The 23,290-nt window shown below is 45.2% G+C and overlaps 1 protein-coding gene across 7 annotated transcripts in view; it reads left to right on the forward strand.

Moving 5' to 3' along the window:
- Nucleotides 1-23,290, forward strand: part of MYT1L (myelin transcription factor 1 like) — a 398,116-nt gene that overhangs the window by 120,308 nt on the left and 254,518 nt on the right. For all 7 annotated transcript variants that reach the window (XM_060027164.1, XM_060027163.1, XM_060027167.1 and 4 more), the window contains exon 3: nucleotides 7,387-7,500. The gene's annotated coding sequence lies outside the window, so the exon portion shown is untranslated. The remainder of the gene's footprint in view (nucleotides 1-7,386; nucleotides 7,501-23,290) is intronic.

The following is a 23,290-nucleotide window of genomic DNA, read 5'->3' on the forward strand; positions in this document are numbered from 1 at the left end:
CGCAGGTTATTCCTTATTTGGTGGTCTTTTCGGGTATCCTGGGGGACCGTTAGTCCCGCCCCTCGAAAGGCGGGAAGGCTGGGCTGGGTTCAAAGTCCCCAGGTTGGTTCCTGGAACTGGGTGGTCCGGAATGTCTCCAGGGCAGTTTCTGGAACCGGGTGGTCCGGAGAGTTTCAGTCTGATGCAACCTGTGAATCTGATTGCGTTCCGCTGCCTCGGGCCAGTTGGCCTTACAGATGTCTCTGGGTCCTCTGGCTGGGATTTACCTGGACGTTGCCTCTTGGGAAGCTTTGATTAGTACACACCTCTTGTTTCACAGGCAGGCAGAGGGCAGAGAGGGATGGATGTAACCACCCTGGCGTCCAATCCTGCAGGGGTGTGCACGTGAAAGGTCAATCCTAGTGTCCTAAATTCACTCCCTGAGACCCCAGAGGGGCGATGCTGTAAGATGTGAATTGCGGAACCGAGAATGCTGCTCTGTGGCTGTGCTGGTCCCCACTCTGTCCCTGCCACAGGAGTGGTTGTCGGGTGCCCTGAAGACTAAAGCTTGGCGTTATTGTTGATGAGATTACCAGAAACACTTTCTTAGATTTCTCTAAGATGATTTTCATGTAGTTGGGAGTCTGGGAACAGTCCACCCGGGCCTGGTCCTGGACCCCCTGCCTATTCCCACGTCTGAAAATCGAGGGGCTTAAGTGGTCATCAAGGCTACGTCTGGTTCTGTGTCCAATGAGGCCAAGAGCCCTTGTTCTGCCTTGCTGTGTTCATTGCTGGGGTTGTGCCTTTGGTGATCGATCCCCCCTATCCACGGGTGGCCACAGGCTCACAGCTGACCTGCCCTTACCAGGGCCCCACGTGCCCACTGCTGGCTCAGCTGCTGGGAGCTGGGCGCCGGGGTCAAAGCAGCCCCCTCCTTCCCAGCCCTGATTGGCCTTTGTTTTAATTGCCTCCATGTTTAATTGCTTTTCTATATTATTTTGCTTAATCAGGAAGAATTTTTTTAATGAGGTAGAATGATCTAATTGGGCCTAAATGTGATTTCCTTGTAGCATTGTTTCTTGGTGTGTAAACAGTCAGCAGATCCCAGAACCGGTTATAAACAGGCTGTGAAGCAATGAATGTTTGGGTTTTTGGAGAGTTCAAGTTGCTTGTAATTATTATATGACTTTGGAAGCATAATTTTTTAACCTGAATTTACTAATCATTCTTTTTTGTTAATTAATTAATTTTTGGCTGTGTTGGGTCTTCATTGCTGCCCACAGACTTTCTCTAGTTGAGGCGAGTGGGGGCTACTCTTCGTTGCGGTGCGTGGGCTTCTCATTGCGGTGGCTTCTCTTGCTGTAGAGCATGGGCTCTAGGTGCACGGGCTTCAGTAGTTGTGGCACACAGGCTTCAGTAGTTGTGGCTCACGGGCTCTAGAGCGCAGGCTCAGTAGTTGCGGTGCACAGGCTTAGTTGCTCCGCTGCATGTGGGATCTTCCCAGACCAGGGCTCAGCTGCACTGGCAGGTGGATTCTTAACCACTACGTCAGCAGGGAAGCCCCTACTGATCATTCTTTATAGCAATTGTAATAGATCTACAAAACGATCATCATATTTTTTTTCCATACTTTTTGTTGCTGCTGCATAAGATGTTATATCAATTCGCTTTGGCAATAAATCATAAAGCAATTGGAATTATTTAACTTAAAAAGTGGAAGTCCTTCTTAGTCCTCAAAATCTCACTTGTTTTTCCAAAGATAATCACTGTTACCCATTGGGTCTATACCCATGCCACACATTTTCCTGTGCATTTACATATGTACACTTGTCAATGTACAATGTGTTATTAGGTTTGGATTTGCATTGTTGTACATAGATGGGATTAGCTGTTTCTGCTACTCTGCAGTTTTCACTTCTGCCTCTCGGTGACTGTGCCTTGTCAAGGCATGCAGGCCAGCCCTAGATCGTTTGTGATGGTAATCTGACGGGTCCACCGCTGACGGTTTTCCATTTCTCATTATACACGATATGGCACTGAACTGCTGCGTGCACATGTGCGATTAAACATGTGTGGCGGCTGCTAGGAGTTGGAGTTGCTGGATGTATCATCACTGCCCAGTTCCTTGCAAGCCTGCAGAGCCTGCTACCCCTGCCTGTCACCATGGGCAAGCCACAGCCTCTAACCCCTGTCCTCTTGGTTGGGGGTTCACTAGCTTCCCCTAAAAGACCACAGTGGGAAATGTGAACTTCCTTTCCAGTGTTTGTTTTGAGAACCAATGAAATGCTTGCTTTAGATGGTGGTCCAAGCCTGGGAACACCTAGTGATTGGAGGGTAGCTGGAGACTTGATCATGCATGTGACGTTTTTATCCATAAAGGCTCCAAATTGCAAATTGCATTTACTGGAATCCTTTTATGTCGTTAGTAAACGTGCCGAAAGCAACAGCCTCTTGCTGAGAGCTTTAGATGAAGGTCATGTTCTGAGGAGTGATATTACCCAGGTGATCTGAGAGAAATACAGAGGTCAGAAAGCCCAGGTGTGGAAGGGGGAGTTGACCTTCTTAATTGTCAAAAATATGTCCCAACCATCTAAGTAATAGAAGTCACCAGGCAAATATGTGATAGGTTCAATTCAGAACACACAAAGAAGAGGGATGTATGCATTTCAAAATGAAGAGAAGGATGATTTCAAAACTGCATCCATCCTTCTGATTTCCTGTCATTTCTTCCTAAGATTCCCTCACTCATGGTTAACTCTTCCTTATCTACCTTATCGTCTCTGTCTTCTGAAAATGATCCTTTTTCTTTTCTCTGTAAAACCAAAAGTAGACATGAATTTCATAGCCATCCAGGAGGTGAGTTATCCCCTCACGAGCATATTCTAGAAGGAAGAATGTACTCAAGGGAGGAGTTTACTGAAATATCTTTAATTTGGCACAAAGGGAAACAAGTCCTCTATTGAAGCAGGAGAGAGTGACCGAGAACCCACCACATACAAGCAATGGTTCATCTTCACCTGATCGCTGAGCAATGGGATCTGGCTTCTACTAACAGTTACAGACAAGACGCATGCGCAGAGCTGGCGAGGGCACCAGGGCCAGGGCTGCACCCAACATGGCGGCTGAGACACACTCTACTCTTTTGACCACCACACATCCCCGAGGTGCCCAATGAACTACACAGAAGACTAAGAGAGAGGCCTTCTCGCTCAGCCAGCCCCGATCGGGGTCCCAGGAGAGCAGCAGAGTCCGGTCAGGACCTTCGGATTCCTTCCCGAGTCTCTGAGTCAGTTCCCTGAGGAGGATTTGCTTCTAACTGTGCCGAGGAGGGGTTGTCTGGCTCTTATTACTCAGTGTTGTAACTCTGAGGAAGAGGCCCTGTCAAAACATGTACCTCACTTTTTAACCAATCTCACATAGAACTTTCAGAGAGAGAAAAAAGGCAAGAAACATTTCTGCTGGTAGATAATCGCACAGTCGTGACTCAGAGTGCCAGGGAGGTACATGCCTGTGTCATCTGAGCAGAACTTAGTTCATCAAAATGTCCCTTTAGATGCTCAACATCACTAATCATTAGAGAAATGCAAATGAAAACTACAGTGAGGTATCACCTCACACCAGTCAGAATGGTCATCATCAAAAAAATCTACAAACTATAAATGCTGGAGAGGGTGTGGAGAAGAAGGAACCCTCTTGCACTGTTGGTGGGAATGTAAATTGATACAGCCACTGTGGAGAACAGTATGGAGGGTCCTTAAAAAACTAAAACTAGAACTACCATATGACCCAGCAAAACCACTCCTGGGCATATACCCTGAGAAAACCACAATTCAAAAAGAGTCATGTACCACATTGTTCATTGCAGCTCTATTTACAATAGCCAGGAGAAGGAAGCAACCTAAGTGTCCATCAACAGATGAATGGATAAAGAAGATGTGACACATATACACAATGGAATATTACTCAGCCATAAAAAGGAACGAAACTGAGTTATTTGTAGTGAGGTGATGGACCTAGAGTCTGTCATACAGAGTGAAGTAAGTCAGAAAGAGAAAAACAAATACCGTATGATAACACACATATATGGAATCAAAAAAAAATGGCTCTGAAGAACCTAGGGGCAGGAGAGGAACAAAGATGCAGATGTAGAGAATGGACTCGAGGACACGGGGAGGGAGAAGGGTAAGCTGGGACGAAGTGAGAGAGTGGCATGGACATATATACACTACCAAATGTAAAATAGATAGCTAGTGGGAAGCAGCCGCATAGCACAGGGAGATCAGCTCCATGCTTTGTGACCACCTAGAGGGGTGGGGTAGGGAGGGTGAGAGGGAGACGCAAGAGGGAGGGGATATGGGGATATATGTATATGTATAACTGATTCACTTTGTTATAAAGCAGAAACAAACATTGCAAAGCAATTATACTCCAATAAAGATGTTTAAAAAAAAAAAGTCCCTTTAACGGTCAGATCCTCAGGAAAGCAACTGCGGCAGGGATGTGGATGTCCCCAACTCCGTGTGTGACACCTGCTGAGAAGGTCACAGGGCCGGCCGGGCAGAAGGTGGAGCAGGCTGACGCTCTCCTGCCATCAGCCGTGTCCTGCTCGCTCTGGGAGCACTTCTGGGCAGAAAGGCATTTGCAGAGTAATTCCTAGTGTCACTTAGGCGACATTCAAAGCTGTAAACGTGCATCTGCTGTGTAAACAAACAGAGGCGAGAGCTGAGTGAGCTCACAAGGCAGGAGGAGCACCCTTCCCATGTAGACGGTTCACGTCAAGGGCCATGGAAAGGCACTGGGGACCGTAGTATTTTGGAGCAAGAGGAAATACCTTACATTTTTAGCAGCCCTATTATTGTCAGAGAACCTGAACTTCAGGGAGGTACACGACCCCACAGATGTTCACACCAGTGATAGCTACGATGGGTCTGGCTAATCTAGTGGTAATGCATCTGTTTACTGGTATTTCGTGAAAAGAACAATTCTATTTTTAAACCATTATATTATGATTTCAAAATCAATAATGTCAAATCTATATGGAATTGCCTTAGAAGGATCTGATGGAGATGAAACCGAGCAGGACCCTGCGGGGCTTCTGGGCATGGGAGCCTTTCTGTTCCACTCCAGCCTACAGGACCATCCCTGAGTCCCAAAGGGCTGGTGTAAACAGTTGCTAATCCAGGAAGGGAGGGGATGCGAAGACAAGGGAGGGGCAGCCAGGAAACGATAGTGCAGCCTTGGGGCAGGGTCTGCTGGTCCCCCCTCCAGTGATACACAGTACACTGTCTTTAAGCTCTTTAAGATGTCAGCATTCTTCATAGCAGAGAAGGACTGCCTGAGGCTACATTAAAGGAACCAGAGAAACCTATCAAGAAGATCACCTGAGACCAGATTAGAGACGTACAGACCCTGCGCACACCCTAATCGTATCAGCAACCCCATCCTTGAACCATCGCTATAAAAGTCCTCATCGAGTCTTCCCTGGTTGGGACACATAGTTTTCACTGGGAGGAGTCCACTGTGTCCCCCTTTGCCTGGCAAAGCAATAAAGCTGTTCTTTTCTACTTTACCCAAAACTCTGTTTCCGAGATTCGGTTTGACACCGGTGCAGAGAAGCTGAGTTTTCGGAGTCAGAGAGAGCAAGTCTGGATTTCAGAAAGTTAAAGTAATGGAAGCCAAAAGCAGGAAATGTCCACCCAGCCCACTCACCTTCACCAGACTCAGCGTCTGGATTCGGAACACTTGTGTGTGCTCACACCTCTGTCTTGGGAGGACCGGGGCTCTGAATTCTGACCTCTAGTGACACATTTCTGAATCCAGACGATGTGTGGGTGTGAGCCTGATATGAGGATGGCTGGGAGCATTCGCCTTTGTCACATAAACGTTAACTTTACAAATTATACTGCACACAGAAGAACCACTGGTGTTGAGAAGAGTTTCTTGCACTTCTAGCATGTGTGTGCATGTTTGTGGGTGTGTGTGCATGTTTGTGGGGGTGTGTGCATGTGTGTGAGCGTATTTGCATATGGGCATGTGTGTATGAGTATTGGTAGGCAGAAAAAGGCCACAAAACACATTGTCCTCAAAGATTTTGTCAGTGTCATTGGCTATATGCTGCTCTAAATAAAGTCACAAATTATAATTTGTATTAAAAGCATATTTTAAAATATTACAAGGTAACTCCAACTTAATGAGAATAGACTTTAATACACACAAAAATATACCAATTCTCATGCTAATTTTCAAACTTGATTGTTCAGGGTAATTTTAAAACCTTTTTAGCTCCATGTGCATATTTCTGAATTGTTCTGGTTTTTATGTATTTGTATGGGCAAATCCTTATTAGGGAAAATACTAAAATCTGTATGGTTGCGTTTCATAGGCTGCCTGTGTATTTCATGGGAGGCTGTGTGTTATCTCACTTCAAATCCCACTTGCTAAGCACCCTGACTATTTTCTCTGTGTTGAGGTATTGCACAGGAAGCAGAGGACAGTGTCTTTTAGAGGATTTATGGCAATACTGTGAGAGACCCTCAGAGTCTCTTCATTTGCCTGACACGCTCCACTGCTACCCATTAAGACTTGGGCTGTTATTGTCCTAGACTAGATTTAACGAGCGTCTCTGAATTTGGAGGTTTGCTCCAGAAACAATAGCTTCAACAAGGAGACCTCCGGCTCTCTCCACTTTCTAATATTCTGGTTCAGCCTTCTCTTTTTAACCAAAATATATCCTTGACAACAAGGATTATTTTGAAACAATCTTGGTATTTTCTTTTCCAACTAGAACAGTCGAATTTCCTAATACTGAGACAATCTTTCAGAAAACCTTGAAGAAAAGTTGATAGATAAATTCTAAATTTACAGTAAATAAGAAAATGTCTTCTGTTGTTGTTCTACAAAAATAAAATTAAGCTGACATTTAGAAACACCCTTGTCATCAACAGACTACATTTTGTTATCAATGAAATCACATTATTTCCAAGAAATTGTTACACATCTAAAGTATTTCTCACTTATTAAGTTGTTTCTTAATTGCATCCAAGTGTTAAAGAAGACAATAATCTTACAAATTGGTGGTAATTGGTCAATTTAAATATTAAGTGCACTTAGTTTTACCTTCAAAACTAGACATATATTTTAAAAAGTTAAATAGCTTGGATTTCAAAATAAATTAACTCAACAGTTAAAAGCCTGTCCTTCATGGCCTGTCCTGTCCTTCATGGCCTGTCCTTCATGGCCATTCACATCAGTATTTCTGAGTAAAATCCTGTATAGTCCTTCGTGTGCAGTTGACTATTTGTAAATGTAAGTCCTTGTTTTAAATGTAAGAGCACAGGGAAGAGGGTTCTTGTCAATCTCCCTCCTCAGTTATTCAAGCTGCTGTTGTGTTGTTATCTTGTCCTTTAGAAAATGAACCTGAAGGAGAATTGGTGAAATCACGTCCGTGGGCATCTCTGAACTCTGACCGACTGAGGGAACAAAATTGGACCCAAACAGCACCTGCTGGGCCACGGAGTTCAGGTACCTGCCAGCTGCTCTCAAGGGGCTGAGGACAAGGGTCCCCTTTCCCTGCACCCTCCATGTGCTGCTGAGTCACTACTCCCATCCCAGCTTCTCGGTACTTCCAGGCTTTTGGGAGGTGTTAAAATCCTGTTGTGCATCCTTTCCAAATCGACAGTTTATGCTAAAAAGAGCCACTGGCAGTTAAATTAGATGATGCATATGTTGTTCTTGCTACTAAAGCTATACAGGGCAGGGAAGACGCCTGCATCCTTCGGGGTGTTTTGGGGGGTCCCCGGGATCCCTAGTGCAGAGTATGTGGACCCTCAGATGGAAAGGTGTCATTTTGAATCACTGCCCCCAAATCTGCACTTGCTACAGAAGTAACGGGTTAGTAAGGTTTACCAATTCTGGCTTGGAGATTGGGGATGGGCCTATACCAAATGATGGCCGCCGGGCAGCATATTTTTGGGGGGAATCTCATAGGCTGGAGTCTCCATGACTGTAACGTGAGTCAATTCCCACCTCTGCAAAGCTCAGTCTCTGAAAGTGTGCAGGAAACTGACTTCAGAAGCGCCGGTAGGATCTTCTCGATGCCCACATGCGGGATCCATTTTACACGCGGTACTTTGCTGGGGAAAAAGAGGAAGATTCCGGTGCACTGGTAATTTCTGAGAACTCCGGAATACCTTTTAAGGTTCACTGTGCAATAGTAATTTATTTGTCTGCCGGCTCCCCCATTTGCCTGTCTGATAATAGAACTACTTACTGCGATGTGGAAGTTAGAGGCTAGGATCATCTTCCACATACTGCAACCTTGTGGGTACTGCAATCCTTAAGAGTTTTACGAACTGGGGTAACAGGTCATAGCTGCTCTAATTATTTTCTTGTCTATATCTTGTTCACTTTCCCCAAAGAAACCCATTCATTGGTTCTGTCTGGGGAAGGCATTATGGTTAATTGTCATTTCCCTGGAGTTAAAAAGAAAAAAAAAACTATGCACATTGAGCGCTAAACTAATAGTTGACTTTAAGGTCAGCTAAAGTTTCTGAACTGTAGTCGTTTCGTCCACAGAGGTTATCTTGTCTAATCTCATTGAGTTTTAGTCATAAATTAAAGAATGTTTAATGGATGTGGGTTTGAATTGACATTTCTAGAATGGTGTTAAATGTTCAACATTTCAATGAAGATTGTCAACGTGGTGTACTACACAGCATTCGAATACCAACCTCACCAAGAATTAAACAAGAACAGATAGATGGATAGATAGACAGATAGACAGATAGACAAATGAGCTGGAAATCCATGCTTGCGCTGGACACGTGGCCTTGAACAGGTGTCTCAGTGGAGGCAGAACACTTGGTTTTGAGATGTGTGCATCTTCAAGGCAGATGGTTGGACTCTCTCAAAAAGGATTTAAAAATTCCAAGGCTCCAGCAGGCGCTGGTCTCCCGTTTTGCACTCGGCCTGCCCGGCCTCTCCCGAGTGACTGTCGCAGGCCCTGGAGGTGGTCACTCTTCTGGGTGTAAGAGGAGCTCAAGGGTCCTCCAGGCCAATGGGATAATAGTCACAACAGCAAGAGCACAGCCAACACTCATGTACAATCTCACCAGGCCTTGACCACCACCCACCGTCTCTCACCCGTGGGGCTCTGGTGACAATACTCCAGAGGGTCCACATGGGACAGGCACACAGGTCAAGTGACCCTCACACTTACACTCTGATTTCTGGACATTTTCACCATTGTCTCAACCTTTGAAGATCAGTGTTTGGCCCTCAGGGGGTAATCAATATATATTTGCTTTAAGTGTGTCATAAATACTTTAGTCCCTGGGCGATGAAATAAAACTAAAGATTGAAATAAACAGATTAGCATTTTAAAATGAGAACATGATGTGTCATCACAATGGTTTCTGGGACAAAGGGTAAATCTTCACATGATCATCTATAAAAGGAAAAGGTGTAAATCATCAGATTGCTTAGATCAGGGTGGGCCAACTTTTTGTACAAAGGGCCAGGTAGTAAATATTTTAGTCTTTGTGGGTCCTGTGGTCTCTGAAGCAGCCACTCGATTGTTGTGGGAAAGGAGGCAGGACAAGGCGTGAGCAAGGGCGCAGGGCTGTGTTCCAATAAAACTTTATTCTCAAAGTCGGCAGCAAGTGGACCTGGCCCTCAGGCAGGAGTTTGCCAACCTCTGGTAAATATCTAAATGAAGAGTTCCTAAAAGCCCCAGTCATTTTTGGAAAAGTGAATATAACTCTTACGCTCTCCTCAAATTTTATTACTTGCAAACTCACCCAATAGAGTCTATGATTATTGCCTGCAGGGAAGTCGCTCCACAGACAAGCGCTTGGTTGGTGTGTGAGCTGAGTAGTCAGGATGGAGCCTGCACAGAGCCTGTGAGAAGGCAGAAGAGCAGCTGTTACTCATGCAGAAGGCGGGGCAGGCCCAGGAAACCCGTGGGATTTAGAGAGGAGAAAATTTTCTAGTGACTTCATGCCTTTATCAATGGCCTGCCAAGAAATATCCAGAAATCGTCCTGAAAGTGGTGTGGGTATAAAATCAAATTAAAACCCGTCCCCAGAGGTGTCATTCCACCTGCACACGCAGAGTTATGTGTGTCAAGCCTCAGGGCCAAGAGAACTATTCCATCTATTCCGTTCAGTAGTCAGCGATGCTGGTATGAGTCACCAGTGCCATGTGCAGGGGCTGAGCTACGGAGCAGGCAACGCCACACAATCTGGTAAAATGTGGTCCATTCAGTCTGGTTTTCCAAACACTCTCTAGCTCCAGACATATATATGGAACATAGGCAATAAAACACGGAATACAAAAGACTCTCTTGAATTGCAATAGATTATATGTCAGAAGCTTGGTAAAGGGGTTAATCTTGGAAAATACTTTAATGATGCTGTAGATTATTTTCCAAAAGCCTATTTGATGAGTGTCTCAAACTTCTTATCTTACATGAGATGTGAATCGGTAGCATAAATCATTTAGTTAAAACATGGAATGTTAACTAATATTTTCCATGGAAATGATTTGCTAGAATGCATGTATCTTTAAAGCAGTACTTTGGCAATTAATAAATTATTTTAGAACAGATCAGAACAGGAGAAAATGAGCCGTAGAAACACAACCTATGGACGCTCTCCTGCTGTGACACACTAAGTAGTTAAGAAAAGAAAGGCCGGCTAGTCCCGCTAGTTTGATGTCAAGCCAAAGAAATGTGGGCAAAATTTGGAGGCGTCCCAACCGGGGAGCAAACCCTAATTCTGCCGCAGGATCTGTGTGACTCTGGAGAAGTTATTTAACTTCTGGAATCTGAGCCCCAGTTTCCCCATCAGTTAAATGGGCATAATGCTTTCTTCTTAACACAACTCTTATAAGGATTAAATGAGATATAAAGTGTGTAAAGCACTGAATTCTGTCCTTGAGACACAGAAGGTACTTTAGCGTCTCAATCAGCTGTGGTGTTTTTGAAGGGGACAGTGGGCTGCTTTTAAATATCAGATTGCAGCGGCCTGAGTAACAGCCTTGCCATTCTAGGGCCTGGGGGATAGCTCCAGAAAGGATTAAGGTGGATCTGGCCTCCCTGATTTCTTGGAGGAAGAAGCTCTTGGAAAAGGGGGAGGAGCTGGCGGGCAGTTGATCCGTGAAAGATGCAGAGACGTCACTTCTGGATTTGAAGTACCACCTGCCCAGGGCTTTCCCTCTCTATCCAGCACCTTTTGTCCAAAGCTTCTCGGTGTCAACTTGGCATTCAGAGAACTGGGGGGTTCCTGACAACACAGGTGATGTCTTACTCATACTCCAAATTCTTCTCTTTTTTTGGCTGTGCTATGCGCGGCATGCAGGAGATCTTAGCTCCCCAACCAGGGATCGAACCCATGCCCCCTGCAGTGGAAGCGCGGAGCCTTAACTGCTGGACCACCAGGGAAGTCCCTGTACTCCCAATTCTTAGCACAGCTCTGGCTTCATGCATGGGGCAGTTGATGTTAGTTTCATCAATGAATGGATTATTGCCCCGTGGGAAGATTTGTTATTACACGTTTGTAACATATAAACAGAGGTCATAGCAGAATGGCCTCTCATAAATGTGACTGAGTGTGAAACGTAGGGTACAGAACTTTCTTTTTTCATGCCTCAACATTTATGTGATAAAGGTATGTGTATATATATTGTTTTAATGGGGTCAAAAGTGGCAGGAATGTTTACTTTTCACTTTATGCCATTATTTTCCACTTAACTTCCTGGAGCGTGTGTGTCACTATATTAAATGCAAGGGATGCACTCACTCCACCAAACACCTCACTTTCGTGGTGCCTTCTTGAATGTCCATCTTCTCTTCGCTCGGCCCCAGCCCTCCTGCAAAGTAGACGGTCCTAAACCTGCAAACACTGACCCCGCTGATTGGAAGCCCTCTATCCCCTGAGGCGTTTCTGAGTCTGTGTTTCTGAGAGGCACCGCTGCAGGGAGGATAGCTAACCTACATTTAAAAGCAATAAATGACTATTTTTTAAATAACAATTGTTAGATAAATGATTGTAAACCTCACCCATACACGTAAGTGTATGCCTGTGTGCACTTCCGTAGGACATTTTTTGACTCAGCTGCTACATGCCAGACGTTATAGATACAAAACGTGGAATTAGAGAATTCTGCCACAGACGTGTTCACATTTAATCATTTAACAGGGAGGGGACACACATACCCCCCAAAACCCACACACTGTGAAAAGAGCTATAAAAGTGGGATGCATAAAGTGATAAAGTATAACACACCCTAAAAGTGGGAGAATCTCAGTGTTCCTGGGGAGGGCATGTGGATTCCTGGAGAATTAGCACCTGGGCCGCGGTCCACGGGGACCCACGCGCTTTGCAGACAGACGTGGGTATTTCAGACATCGCATCAGCATCTGCAAAGATCCAGAGGTCTGAGTGTGGAAGCAGGAGGGGACGCGGGGTGCCATGAGTTGGGGGTGAGCTCTGTGGATGGTGAGGCGACCTGAGCAAGTTTAAACACGGCAGATAGGAGCAGACCTACCCTCAACAAGATGGTCTGAAGAACGGATGGTCCGAAGAGTCTGGGCAGCGGGTGAAGGTCTCACCGAGGGCAGGGCTGCTTGGGATGAGGAAGGAGAGGGTGGCTGCCGAGGCATGAAGGGTGGTGTGCAAATCCAGGTGAGACACAGATGCTGTCACACAGCCATTTGGGAGCCGTGACTGTAAAGTATGTAACAGCCGGGACTTGAAAGCAGGAAGAAATGACACACTCAGTCCTTCAGAATCTCAGTGTTTTCATCTGTGAAACAGGCGGGATGTTTTCTGCTTTGTCGGGCTGTTGAGGATGGCATTAAACAAGGCACATGACACCTGGAGCTAAGTGTCTCGGTCCTGGCTCAAGCCCCTTACGTTGTAGTTATTGTGATTATTATTCATAAAGAACCAGGACGTATTCGCTTCGCCATAAGAGCTAAAGCAGAAGGAATCTGAGTTACATCTGTGTTGTGCTTCCTGCCGTTCCAAAGCGCCTTGTCTTGCCACGCAGCGTGTAAAACATGAGGACGCGCCCCATGAACTGATGTAGAAAGATTTCAAGGATATTATGTTAAAGAAAAAAGCAAGATGCAGAAGAGAAACAGAAGTCTGAACTGCACATCTATCTGCGTGTATTGGCATAAAAACTTCTGGGCGGGTGGACAAGAAGACAATAGAAATGTGTCTGTGTGTCGCCACGGTACAGAGCAGGCAGGATTCAGGGGAGTTCCCATTGTTTTTATTCATTCATTGATTGATTTTGTACCCATTTTAGAGCCTTGCAAACATAAAGGAAGGAAGGAAGGAAGGAAGGAAGGAGGGAAGGATGAAGGAAAGGAAGGGGGAGGAGGAAGGTTTAAGGAGGAAGCCCGACAAGAGGGAGGAAATGAATGAAGAAGGAAAGGACTCCTCCTGTCGGGTTCCCTGGGCGACGATAGTGCCCACAGAGCACGGCCACTTCTAAATAGCTTCTATGTTTCCTGCACCCACATTTCATGCATGCTCTTCTTTCTAAAAATTCTCTAATTTAAAAGATGTTTTACAAAATATAAAACAAGAAGCTATAGCATTGCTCGTCCACTTATTCAGTAATAGAGTTATAATTTCAAGACCAACTTTTCAAAATGATTAAAAGAAAGTGTTTTCTAAAATGCCATTTGGGAGATATCTATGCATTGACAAAAAGTTGAAAATATAGCAGCAGTCATACTCCTTAGGAATTCTTTTGAGTATAAAAGGAAAGTGATTTTATATTTTAGTTGTGTTTTTTTTTTTTCTTTTTGTGGTACGCGGGCCTCTCACTGTTGTGGCCTCTCCCCTTGCGGAGCACAGGCTCCAGACGCGCAGGCTCAGCGGCCATGGCTCACGGGCCCAGCCGCTCCGCGGCATGTGGGATCTTCCCGGACCGGGGCACGAACCCGCGTCCCCTGCATTGCCAGGCGGACTCTCAACCACTGCGCCACCAGGGAAGCCCTAGGTGTGTTTTTTAATGCAGCAAAAAAGCTACAAAGAACATATTATGGAGAAATGGCGGTGTGTGAATATGGACTCTGAATTTTCTGATGTGATTGAAACCCTAGTAACTTACCTTTTTGTTAAAATTACTGTCGGTTTGTGTAGGGTTGTTTTGCTCCCTTAGGAAATAAATGCTGAGAGGTTGAGGTGTGAGTAGCTCTGGCACCTACAACCTGCTTTCAAAAGGCTCAGGAGCACGTGTGAGCCTGTGAGAGAGCGTGTGTGTTGTGTGTGAGCGTGTGTGTGTGCGTGTGGCTCATGTGCTCTCCAGTACTAAGCAGTGTGTATACTACGGCCCATGAAGGCACAAGGCAACTTCTCTAGATCCATTTATCTTAAACATTCGTTTAAAATGTTACATGTTGAGAGCAGAACTCAGCATCCCCTTTCCTATCTAAGTAAAGATAAGCTGTCCTTTGGGTGGAGTTTTCTGAGCCTGGCTCCCATTTCCCCCAGGGAGGCTGGTTCCCCGTCCATCAGAGCTTCATCCCTGGGGTCACCTGTCGGGCAGTGACCACCCCTCCACAGCGAGACACTTTCCAAGGCCAAAGCCTTTCATGACAGAACTGCAAGTGAGCTCTGGGTACAAAGTACCCTCTCACTTTGCATTGACTTGTTTAGTGCCTGATCAAGTAACATAAACTTTATACCAGAAGTCTCATGATAATGTGTATACGTGGGAATGCAGTTGTAAAGGCCCATGATACAGGAAACTCCTCCTTTTGAGAAACAGTGTGTGTGCTCTCCTGAAAATTTTGTCTGTCGTCTATAAATAGCTTATCTCTTTCTTTCATATGCCCTGAAATCGCTAAGCAAAATGTCAAATTTTTGTGAGTACTGTCTTTCTTTTAACTTATTCTCACACAGAAAGCAAAAGGAATTGTTAGTCGTTGAGCACTTCTTGCACTAATGGAACCATCATGCTAGGCCTCCATCACAGGAAAGTAAACAGAGCAGAAAGAGAACTTGGTTACCTTGGGGTCAGGTGCCGGGGTCGGGGGGAGCAGGAACCCGCACTGATGCCGTGATGCCCGTGTACTTTGTTCCGTGATGTACAAGCCACCTGCAGTCACACAGGGTGTAGAGTGAGGCACAAATGGCCCCAGGAAGTGATGGCCTGGAGAGGAGTTCGTTCAAAGGATGTAAAAACCAAACCACGGGAAAGAAGGAATGAAGGCGGGGGAGAGGACGATAAAAGATAAAAATACGAACCTGATTCTGTAAGGAACAAACAAACAAACCAAATCATTTACCTTCATGACCTCCAACACTCAAATGGTGTTATTGCACCATTATGATAAAGCAAAACAATTACCCCAATTAGCCAAATTTATCAAGAAAGGCTAAATTGTGTTCGCTATTCTGTGTTCGGTATCCATAGGAAAATTATATACAATGTAGGCTTATATCTTTAAATGATAAAAATATGTGCAATGCTGTAGAAATACACTGAGGTTATATTTGCTACATTAAATGTTAGCGGCCTATGAAAATCCTTGAGGGGAAAAAATTTATGTCTCTCAATGAACAAGATAAGCAACAATGTAGCTTTTGTTCATTGATACTATAAAATTTATACCTGGTCACAGTTTCTTCTTTTTTGTGCTTCTCCGCTGGGCCCCTTGACAGGCTGAGCCTAAGGATGGCAGCCCAGGACGGAAGCGTCATTTTATTTGTGTTGTTCGGTGTTTTACTTTTCACGACTACAAGCAGATGATATAAATTCTATCTCAGTTATAAATCTTTAAAATTCGTTGTCAGAAATTTTCCACTAATGATTTGCTCTTACGGAAAATACAAACAAGTGTGAGTCGGGCAAGTGGGAGGGTGGTCAGCACCTTAGAGGCGGCTGGGAGGCTCCCGCCGCCAAGAACTGGTAAAGACGACAGATCAGATCAGCCCAAGCGCCTATCACAGCAGAAATATGCAGCCCAGCCTGAGAGTCATAGAATGTGTCCAGTGACTGTAACATGTGCTATCAGCTGAATTAGTCAGGATGGACCAGGCTGTTTAACAAGTGAGTCAGGGATAAACTCAGGAAGCATAACGCAATAGAAGTTTATTTCTTGCTCCTATCACAGCGCTGATGCAGCTCGGGCGGCCCAGGCCCCTTCATTCTGTGGCTCTGCCATCCGGAACCTGAGGTTTCCCGGCAATCAGTGGGGCCTTGAGAAGCACAGGATGGGCGGGGCCAGCTTAAACCTTGCATTACTTGGAGATCAGATTCCAGACCCCAGTCCTGCCTGGAGGGGAGCTGGCAAGTACAGACCCCTAGATGGGGACCCAGCCCTGGGCCCATGCCCTCCCAGGGCAAGTCTGCAAGGCAGCAGTGACCGGAGCCCCCGGGCACACAAAAATGCGCGTCCCACCAGCGTCCCTTCCCTGGTTCAGTTCTGTCCCCGGAAGTGTCACTGGTACAGTCTGGCCTCACAGGTCTGCCTCCCAGGGAGGGGCATGGACTCAGATCTGAACGTCGTTTCTGTTTCCCTCAGATGCGCTGCCTTAAACACTGTGAACTCGGAGCTTGGTTAACGCGGGTTGGTCCTGTGGGTAAACAACCCCGAGAATGTCTATTTCTGAAAAGACAGGCATGGGTCCCCGGCCTTGAACTTGAGCTTTTCAGAGTCACTCCAGAACCACCGACCTTGGAATCACCTGGGGTGATTTTTTTTCTCCATAGATTTGCGATCTCCGTTCGTGACCTGTTACATCAGCGAGGGCCTGGGTGACCATTTCCAATAAATACCAACAGATTCTTATGTGCGCTAACGGAGTGGCTGTCCTCACCACAGCCGCTCCTCGAGCTTGTGGGCCCTCCTCGCCCTGCCCTGGGAGCCGCCCTCGACGCTGGCGGCCCACCACCTTCCTGCTTCATAGCTGTGGGCCCAGTGAGCCTGGTTCTCTTTGCTTTTTGTAAGTCTCATTACCCGTGACCTGGCGAATATAATTACTCATCCTTCTCTTTAACAGCTCTTTTTTACTTTTTATCTTTTTATTATGGACGATTCAATACGAGGGGCCAAGCTTGCTTCATCTGCAACCCTTCGGTCCTGCTCTCCCAAACACGGGTGACTTTGAAGTAAAGCCATGTTAGTGTGTAATTTTATCCAGAAATCCTTCAGTATGAATTTTTAATGTATAAAGTTTCTTTTTTGTAAAAGCATAACCACCCATCAAACCTTTCAAAATAGTCTTAATTATCATCAGATATCCGGGCAGGATTCAAAATTCCCAGATTGTCTCACATGCTTACTTGTACTTATGCGTCTGAATCAGAATCCAAATACCGTCCACAGGGCCTCTTGCTGGCATGGCTGGAGCCCCTCCTTGGACCCCCATAGGTTTTCCTCCCTTCGCGACATTCACACCCACCTCTTGTAACCCGCTCATGGTGAAGCCGGGTCACTTGTCCTGTACAGGGTCCCACCATCTGGACTTTGCTGATTTCATCCCTGTGGTGACATTTATCATGTTCCTCTGACCCCTGTGTTGCCTACAAGCGGTGGCTGGATTAAAGGCATCATCAGTTTCTGATGTGACTCGTGTCTTCCTACTTCTTCATGAGAGGGAAGCATGTAAGGTCTGCTGTCCCCCCTTCTGTGATGTTACAGTTGGTCGGGGGCCCCTAGTTAGCAGCCGATCTATCTGTCATCAAGTCACCCACCAACTTCTCAGTCAGTGATGCTCATTACCCAGACTCAGTGATTCCTCAGGTTTACAAACTGGCGTTCTAGCATTTCCCTCCGTTGAGTAGCTAGAATGCTTTCATAAAGAAAGTTTCCTTCATCAACTGTTTGGCTCCTTTTGTATAAGAAAGCAAGATAAATGCTTCTGACCCTTTACCCCTTTCCCAAGCAATGATCTCCCTTCTCTTTTGATGAGGACTGTAAACTCTAAGAAGTGAAAAGGCGTTTATTAGAGGAAAAAATTGGTATCTCAGGAGGTTTTCCTTGTGTTTGCTAAGCTTACATAGTTTGTCTTTTGTACACGTTAGTACCGATGAGAACAAAAATAAGAACTAATTTTTAAAAAATGATTATTGAAATACAGTTGATTTACAATGTTGTGTTAGTTTCAGATATACAGCACAGTGATTCAGTATATAAGAAGATATATATATATATATATATATATATATATATATATATATATATATATATATTCTTTTTCAGATTCTTTTCCATTATAGGTTATTACGAAATATTGAGTATACTTCCCTGTGCTATACAGTAGGTCCTTGTTGTTTATCTACTTTATATATAGTAGAGTGTATATGTTAATCCCAAACTCCTAATTTATCCCTCCCCCACCTCCTTTCCCCTTTGGTAACTGTAAGTTTTCTTTCTGTGAGTATGTTTCTGTTTTGTAAATAAGTTCATTTGTGTCATATTTTAGATTCCACATATATGTGATATCATATGATATTTGTCTTTCTCTCTCTGACTTGGTTCGCTTAGTATGATAAGCTCTAGGTCCATCCATGTTGCTGCAAATGGCATGATTTCGTTCTTTTTTATGGCTGAGTAATGTTCCACCATGTATATGTACCACATCTAATAAGAACTAACATTTAATGAGCCAGCAGGCCTTATGTGCTGTGTGGTTGGCACATGCATGATCTCATTTAAACTTCTCCACAGCCATGAAGCTGTTGCTCTGATCATTTCCATCTGCAGTGAGGAATCCGAGGTGTGAAGGGGGGCGTTGCATCTTGTCCATGGTTGTCCACCTGTGAAGTCGTAGCCCCGGGTTCCGGGTGGTCCAGCTTTGAGCATGGCAGACTGTGAACTCGCGAGCAGCTTCCTGCGTGTTTGTGGGATGAGGAGAGAACAAGGATGCAGCAGATAGAAGAACGTTCCAAAGAAACGCAAGTTTTCAGCTATGTCCTGTAGAGAGTGTAGGCAGCTAAGGTGGTAGCATCAGGGGTTTAAGGTCATCTGGTTGGTTAACTGGGCTGAAGTACAGAAGTCGCTCCTGGCTTCTCCAGCCTACAAAGGAACAAATGAACTTGTTTACAAAACAGAAGGTCGTGGAGCCCACAGCTTTGTGCTGGGGACACAAGCCCCACCTGCTGAGACGTGGCATTAAATGCCAGCTTGGTCGGCAGGTGTGTGCAGGAGGGGAGCCTCCCGAATGCAGGCAGCTTCCCCGGCAGCACCTGCCTCAATTCTTCCAGAGCACCTGGGACCCAGAAGGGAAGCTCAGGCCCCATGCACACCTGCTGTGCAGGTGATTACAGGGCGTTTCCAATCCTTCCGCTGAACACCTCTCACCACCACTTCATGCACACCTGTGCCCCTAATTAGAACACACACTCACGGTATGGATGGGGTCTATTCAGCCGTGGTGCCTAAGAGTGTAGAAGAATCCAGAACACTGGACCATTGAACCTGCTTGGAGTCTGCAATCCCTAAGGGACTTCATCCGCAGCACCAGTTACCTTCCTCGCTGTGTCTGTAGTTCAGGTGGACAGCAGGTCCATCAGTACTATGCTGACTGCCCCCCTGCTGCCCCAGGTGTTTCCTGGGCCCGAGAGGACGGCTTTGCCTGACTCTGGGGTCAGAAGTCTCAGGGAGCATCTGCTGTCCCTGCCCTGGCTGTTTGCTATAGGAATCTGTCCTTGTTAATTTGAGAGGCAAGCAGGAGGACTCCGTTCATGCTAACAGAAGTTCTTTCGGATGTTAGATTACACTTCTTCCACAATTAAGGCTATTTATTTCCCTGACACCAGTCCCAGTGCCATGGTGAGTAATAGAACACACTGTAGATAAGAGTACACCCGGGAGACCTTAGAATCCAAACACCTTCTCACCTTCCAGGGAGCAGAGACCCTGGTTCCACCTGCTCCATCCACCTGTCACAGGAGGACCGAGGTGATGATGACTCACTGCCATGGCTGCCCGTCCCTCCATGTTGCTGTTGACGCCTTTATATCTGGTTTCAAGCGTGTGTGTGCACACGTGTGAGACAGTGTGTAGCTGTGCATGCATGTGCACATGCTGTGTGAGGACAGTGGGACAGAGAGGGGAGGGCAGAGCCATAAATGAGGACAGAGCCCTGTGTGCTTACCCAGATTCCAGTTTGAACAGCATGGTGACCAAGCCTGGCTGAGGCTCCTGCTCTAGGCCTGAGTGTAAGGAAGAACACGACGCTAGGTGCACGTTTTCACAGGCTCTGCAGGCTTTGTGGGGAGCAGCCCAGGGCGGACAGCCTGGAACACAAGGTGCTGGTGAGGTGAGTCCCTGCCAAGCTGCTTCATGCTCCCCAGGAAGCTGCCAAGCCTCTTCTTGCAGATTTTCTTCCAGAAGAAAAAGACAGACAATCAGAAGCTTTTTTTAAAATGCTGCCTGACAAGAGCCAAGACATGTTTAAGATCCATGTCACTGACAACTCTCCAAACTCACTGGCAGGGAGACGGTGTGACCAGGGCAGGTGCCGCTCACGGCTCCGGCTCACAGGACAGACGTGACGCAGGAGGAGTGAACTGCGGGGGGCAGAACCACCTAAATGCAGCCGTCAGAGCTGCCAGCCCAGCCAGAATGTGAATGCAGCGCCTGTGAGGTCGTTGGAGATCAAGGGCCGGGGACCGAGAGCAAGGACACAGGTGTGAAGTCCCATTCAGGGTTCAGCCTGTGAGTCGAATCTGAAGTCTTTATAATTCTGGAGATCTGCACGGTGGTTCCTTTGTCTGCTGTGGGTAGAAGTTTATGGAAATAAAACTCAATCTAGTTCTAAGAGAGGCCCTGACTTACAAAATCTGTAAAAAAAATCTGATTTTGCTGCTCACAGAATCTCAAAGAGTACCCAGTGTGATAACAATCTCAGCATGAAAACATATTTCTATAGCAACAGATATTTTCTCTTCAATTAAATGAAAGCAAAGCAAAGCATCCTTATCCTATAAGAAAAACAGATGAAGTTATAAGAAGGAAAACCATGGCATTTTTGCTCTCTTGGAATATTCATGAAATGTGTATGATTTTCTCAATTTCCATCTGGTGTCTTTTCTCATATATCCAATGCATATGTCATCTGAACTTCTCACGGGCTTCTGACTTTGTCAATAAAAAATATACTAAAAATAGTGTTCTTTGTGAAAATTGTAGTGAAAGTGAAACAATAACCATTAAACCAGTATTAATTGCAGCTCCACCCCATCCCCCACCATCTCCCTTAAAAGTGACAGGAAACTCTTCAGAATAATAAGATAATTTCATTAATTTCATTAAACGGTTGTCTTACGGAAGTCCAGTCCATGGGTATAAGTTTACTTAATTACTTGGTAAAATTATAAGCTACCTGATATGTTCTTGTTAAGCTAATGAAGCAAAGTTATGAATAATAAGAATGCTTCATATCTATATATACCACTTTTCCTTTTTAAAGTGTTTTCACTTACACTACATAACTTCATTATAGAGTTTGAAGAGCTGAGATAAAACCTAGGAACAAAGCCAATAATTATTCTTACGATTTTAGAAGTACATTCACTGATCTGCATTATTTTTTTATTTTATAAAAATGTCTCTGAATTCCATGTTTCTGAGTGAGTGAGTGAGTGAGTGAGAAGTAGTAGTACGTAATTGGAGCAGGTACTTCACTAGCATTTCATCAGAGCACGTATTTTGCCAAACCAGATTGTACCATGACCAAAATTCTATGGTGCCTAGATGGACTTGATTGAAATGGCGAGATTTCCCCCAAAATCAATAGAAATTTGAGAAAGTTCAATTAGAACATGCTTGTTTTTCCTCATCTCCCCCAAAATCCTCCCACTGCCCTCCTGTCTCAGCAGGGACCATCCACAGCATCTTAGTTCACACCAGGACCATCAACTCTGCCTTAAATGGGGCCTCTCTTGTGCCATCAGGCGGTTCCGTGGCCCAGAAGCTGCCACTGACACCTCAGTCCCCTCCCCCCAACCTTTACTAATTGAAGGACAGACATCAAAGGAGGAAAACCAGCCTCAAGCTCCTTCAGGAGGGATCAAAACACTTTAATGGCCCCAATGAATCAAAATAAACCTGCAGTAAACCTCTAATCGATGTTTAATTTTTAAATTAGACTTTTTTTACACTTGCTCATGAGAATTGAATAGCCTGAGTTTTGCTGAAAATATTTTACATAAAAACATGTAATTTTCAGTTGATTTGCATATGCCTATATAAATGTTTGGGAGTAGACTCCTCTTTTTTTTTGGTCAAAGCACAATTCCTTTCTTGGGGTGCTCTGGGCAAGCAGAAGGCCATTTTTCCAGGAAACCAGATTTCTGCCTGGTGAACCAGTGCTCTGTGTTGGCTTGGCATTTGAGGATCTAGGTGGTAGCCACCCCAACCCTGAGACTGGTAACTATTTCTAGCCCCTACCATTAGCTTCCAAGACTACACTTTTCCGTAACACAGTCGGCTCCCGAGAGCACAACTGCTGAGCACATTTGCCTCCAGGTTGGAACGAAAGATACACACAGGCTCCACACAACCAAATAGATGTCCCGAGTCCATGAGCTAAAATTCAGAAATACCCACTTGGGAGAGTTTTGCAGCATGGTTATTCCAAATTTTTAAAATCACATTAACAGATTTTTTATGCAGCTTAGAAATCCATTTTGCACTAAGGAGCAACACATTTGAAATAACAACATTTTGAAATTTATCTGTCTTCTCTGCTCCAGACACCTGCGAAGTGAGTCAATGTTTATTCCCATTTGATCACTATTGAGGATCTAGGGATAGTATCGTCTCCTTTTTTGTATAAAAAAGTGAGGTGTAGAGAGATGAAGTCACGCAGATAGTAAGTAATGGAACAAGGTTTTGAACAACCAGATGCCTGAAACCAGCATCACTGAGAGAAGTGAGAAAGGATATTGACAGAAAATAAAATTGAGTTGATCTCAGAAGTAGGACTCAAGCACTTTGTGACCATTGAGAGAGAGAAAATGGCTCCAGACGGCTCCACGAGGTGCCAGCAGAGGACGGGCAGGATGCCTGTAGGTACCAACAGACGCTTCTACAGTGTTCAGTGCACAACATTTGGTGTGTAATAAGGCTTGGAAACTGAAGGCAATATATTGCCCTGGAAAGATCAAGGGCTTTGGAGTCAGACAGATCTGGGTCCAAATCCTGATCCGGGACAGACCTGTGTGAGCGAGTGTCACTTCATGATAACGTGAGGGTGACCTGAGGATGCATGAGATAACATACCACCTTCCTGGTTTGGTGTCCACAGAGTGGATCCTCAGTAAGTGGTAGGTATCTACA

The sequence above is a fragment of the Delphinus delphis genome, chromosome 12 (assembly GCF_949987515.2).
Source record: "Delphinus delphis chromosome 12, mDelDel1.2, whole genome shotgun sequence".
Lineage (NCBI taxonomy): Eukaryota > Metazoa > Chordata > Mammalia > Artiodactyla > Delphinidae > Delphinus > Delphinus delphis.